The sequence below is a fragment of the Branchiostoma belcheri genome, unplaced genomic scaffold (genome assembly GCF_001625305.1).
Source record: "Branchiostoma belcheri isolate BF01 breed outbred unplaced genomic scaffold, Haploidv18h27 scaffold16, whole genome shotgun sequence".
NCBI classification, from domain to species: domain Eukaryota; kingdom Metazoa; phylum Chordata; class Leptocardii; order Amphioxiformes; family Branchiostomatidae; genus Branchiostoma; species Branchiostoma belcheri.
Genome location: NW_017803046.1, coordinates 3762451 through 3767349, shown reverse-complemented (window position 1 = coordinate 3767349; position 4899 = coordinate 3762451).

The window sequence follows — 4899 nt, the reverse complement described above, 5'->3', positions numbered from 1 at the left end:
TAATACAAGACGGGGTTCGCCACGCCTCCGTCCGGGTGATGATGTAATCACCATGTGTGGTGATGTAATCACCATGTGGCTGATACGGAACAGAGGTTCGCCAGGCCTCCATTCGGGTGATTTGAAGTGAATCACCAACTCCATACAGCAGCGTTTGCACCATCGCACACCGGGGCATGCCCCTACTCTTTTTCGAAAGGTGTGGTGGGATCTTTAACGTGCTTGGGGTGTGGCTCTCCCCAAACACGGGACCTCCATTTAACTTCCTATCCGAGGGACGTCCCTAGCCGAAGCTAGGTACTCATTTCCACCTGAGTGAAGTGAGGAAAGTCGTGTAAAGTGCCTTTCCCAAGGGCACAAGATCGGTGACAAGGTGGGGTTCGAACCCACGACCTCTGGGGTGTGAGCCGAACGCGCTACCGATTGCGCCACACGACCCCACAAAAGAGAAGTATAATGAGACACCGAAAGATGCTCAGCATAGAAATCCACGTAATGCGAATAGATTGCTGAGATGAGATCATGCCGAAACGATGTTAGATCAATACTAAATTAATCACGGTGAATGGTAAACAGCATTGACGGGGAAGGTTCTGTGTGCAGACAACACATAACCGCTCATCCGTGTTATCTCTGCAACAAGGTGTCAATTTCCCGTGCTAGGGAAGTAATTATAACCGTAGCCGTGCGGCATCCATCACTTGGCCTTAATTGGTAAATCATGAGGTCGGGCGATTGGCTGTGACCTTCCCCGGGCGGCCATCACTCCCGGCCCGTCCCTACAGTCTCCACCACCCGCCCACGGCAATCTTCTCCTCCGCAATCTCACTCCGAGCTTTTTAATCGTCCTCAGCCATCACCTCTCTGCAACTTGAAATGAGATTTTGCTTCCTAAAGACCGATTGATGTTGAAACAATCAGGTCAAACGCGGTGGAAACGGGAATACAGACCGCGCGGAGAGCGATTAGCCCGGGCTTAGTTTCTAAATCTATCGCACCTGTATATTGTGTAATCGATTGGTTAATCCTTCTCTGTCAGGGGATGGGAAAGGGCAGCGGTTCTGCAGTATATTTCCTTCGGTTTATCCACGCAAAAATAAAGATTAGGCAGCAAAAAAATGTAAAACTGAGCTTCAGATACGATATAGAAAACAACCAAACGGTCATTAGCCTCATGCACAACGCTATTTATGAACAATACATTCATAACAATGGACCACCCACCTTGGATCGTGTCGAACGGCGTGAAAACAAACGCTATCCCGCCGAACCCTTCTCCCGTTCCGACCAGAGGTAGGCACGCCCACCTGCAAATGTCGACAAGGCCACCAGCTACTTTTCCCAAGGCTGCTTTTACAAGTGCTTATACGAAGTTGACGAATGGTACGTGATGAGAAATATAGCTCGGTCCTTAGCAGCGCTCCCTGGGCAGCGGCGTCCCTGGTTGTTGCGGATGAGGAATGACTGGAGACCGAGGTCGTGCACTGCGCATCATCGCCACATGACAGGCGGCAATGGGAGGCAGGAGCCGCGGCTGTCAGGCTCGGCTCACACCCGGTATAAGTACATTAATGGCAGCGCACAGTTCAGCACGGATTAGCCTCGTGATGCTGCATTTCCACGCCACTGAATTAGATCGCGGAATAGCTACAATGATAAGGCGGGTTGGAGGAGGTCTGTGTATTTCATGCTGGGCTGGTGCCTTTGAAGACACTGACTTCGTGTATAATAATAATAATAGGGTTATTCATTTGTCCAGTAGGCCAAGCACGGCAAATTGCTTTACAGTGCAGTCGAGCATCTGACCAAAGTACGAGAAATTATGGCATGGCGGCTTTTCAAACACATAGTCTTTTTATAACGCACACATTACTTATCACCGTGTCTCCCTCGGCTCTGGGCAATGCATAACTCACAACAAGCTGAATTTTCATTATTGTATTATCCCTGGATTCTGTCGGACCGAATGTCGGTAGGGAAGCGTACAGTCAACATCTATCATCACCTCATAACGGTTATATGAAAGTATCAAACTTCTGTGAGACAAAAAAATACATGGTAAGGCATGGCATCATACGTTTAATCCGCGATGTGCACAAGGCTGTCAGTGTCTGACAGATATAATCCTAGGTGACATCTGAAGGTTTGTCAGACGAGGATTACAGCTATGTAGATAGCTACACCGGTTAATCCTGCCTGACATGTGGATGTTGCGTTCAATCTGTATGTGTCTTGTGTACTTGCCGTTGACAGTTGAAATGAGACTTTGAGGCAGTTATTTGAGACAGGGATTATCTCCTCAACTGTGCGTGATGTTCGTCTTAAGGTACTAACATATGACATGCATGGCTGATTTTTATGACGACACCTCATACACCATATGATTTGGGAAGGACTTCAACTTAACACTTGCTTCATGCTCATCATAAACATCATTTAAATTCATTGCCCACCACTAACATTTTCCAGAAAGGCTATCACTTCACATCATCCATATTCGTCCCACTTTACCACAAGTGTCACTGACTGATCAGCAGCCTTATTACATAGAATGTTGCTTGCCAAGCGAGTCCCCAAAGTTACGGTGATTCTTATTGGCCGAGACCTGGCCTATAGCCCGCTGAGGAAAAGGCACTGGCACCATTCTGATTACGATCAGGTCACGCACATGAGGGATGGATTGAATCTACGGGAAGAGCACTTTGGTATACTAAAGGAACTAAATGCTGTGACAATGGCGTCAGAGTAACAAATTATTCGCGGGGCATGACATAGGTAATGACGGTTACTCTGTGATTGGTACACCTGAAGAGCAATGAACTAGTAAAAAAAGTCAACAAATTTGTAACTATCACTGTGCTGCGCCATTGCGAAAACTAAGCATAATTTTTTGTTGAGTCTCTCATTTGTTGTGCAATGGCTGTTCTGGTGGCTATTGGAAACTTGCATCATCCCATGCTTACCGCCACGTATTGTCATCATGCCAATAATGCATTTTATCTAATAATGTATCACACTACATCACACCGTATCTATCCAGCGAATCTAGACAATATAATATCATGGAACGTCCAAATCTAATACTTGTGGGTGGACTATTGTACCAGCGTTTTTTCATTGCGCAGTTCAGAAAGCGTTGAAGAAGTTCCATTATATCGACTGTCAGACATACTTACGTCAGTCTCCGAAACTTAGTTTCCAGACGATGATTGCTGCTTGTACGTTTGAGTTTTCCTGTTCACAACCATGTAATACTCTACCCGCCAACAATATACGGACTTGATGAAACTGTTCTCGGATGATTGGCGCTTGCTACAGCCGGCTGACGGTGTCTGTGGGTGGACGGGCCCGTGTTATGACGACGATGGATCGTTTAACCTTTTCGCAAGATCCTATCAGGACGTCGGTGTCACTAGAGTAGTATTAGACATGTCTAATGCTGTATGTGATACTGATATGTTAATGTATGCTGATACTACGTGTGAAATTGAGTGAGCAAGCCGTTTATATTAGGAGAATGATAAAATCTCCCCCAAAGAGTATCAGGCATTAGGTCGACACTAGGCAAGGTGTTTTAGCTGCAAGTTGATACTGTAACATCCAGTTATTAATCACATGAATTAAAAAAAAACAAGACTACAACTCAAAAGTGTATTTAAAAAGTGTGTAAAAATGGCGTTAAGTGTAATCTATCAATGATTAAAATTTGTTCAACGAAGTGATTTGAATAGCGTACGTTTGCAAATTGTATCTGTCAAGAACAACGTTTCCAACTTTGACACAGACCGTACTTCATGCATGAAAAACGTTTAGCCAAGCAATTACTGAAGTGACGCCAGTGGTGTCAAAATCCAATATACGGCGTCTCTTTGTGAAATCGCCGTTGGATATTGCAGATTTGGTGGTTAATTTTCCTGCAGTTTCATCAATAAGTAAAGTAATCATCTCACCCGATCAGTGGACAAATCTGGACGGGATTTCTCACCTGATCTACCTCCTTTCACAGTACGGCTTTGGCGAGATTCCGTTTTCCATTTCTATCAGATTGCTTTTTCAGAGGTCGAGTCAAAGTTATGCATGATCCGGAGAGATCAGAATAGCCGATGTGCCGCTGTTCAAACTGTGCATAACGGCGCTGTAACGTGTCTCACATATCAACGTACAGGTTGGAAAACTTCTGGCTGTTTTTAAAATGCAGTTAGTACTGCCATATGGTGATCATGATCTTCAACAATAATACAACAACAAAACGTACAAGTAACTTAAGTTCCAATTCATAATAACAAAATAGACACGTGCTTGAGATGATACTGCATAATATACGTAGACTTTCCTTCAAAAAGATCTACACCTGTAGTGATGGTTTCATGGTCCTAAAGAGGACGTGCAGAATAGATTTTACACACAGAACCAGGCAAATGTCAGGATGCAATGAGCTTGAGGGCAGCCTTCGACCGAGGGCGTATGAGCTGTCAATGTGATTGGTTTCAACCTCTTTGCTTAGTAGATGTTGATTTTTGTTTGTTTGCTTATTCATCTATCCATTTTTTTAAAATTCACGGAGTAAATATCTCAAGAGGTAGAAATAAATCATGCACAGCTAACGCTAATAACAATCGTAGTAATAGAGAAGGCACAATTAAAACAATTACAAGTAATGACATGATGATAAATTGTTGTAGTAAGCTAAGCTAGGTCTCGATTGTTGTATGATTGGTGTTTGTTGATTTGGTTATCTATTTTCATTAAGTAGTTCACGTCGTAATATCTCAAGAGAAATATAAATGATATAATAATAGTAACAAAACATAAGGGTATGTATAATTCATGTACAACTAATACTTGCTTAATTATCAAGGGTGCTAATAAGAATAACAAGTGAAGTAATCAATTTCAATT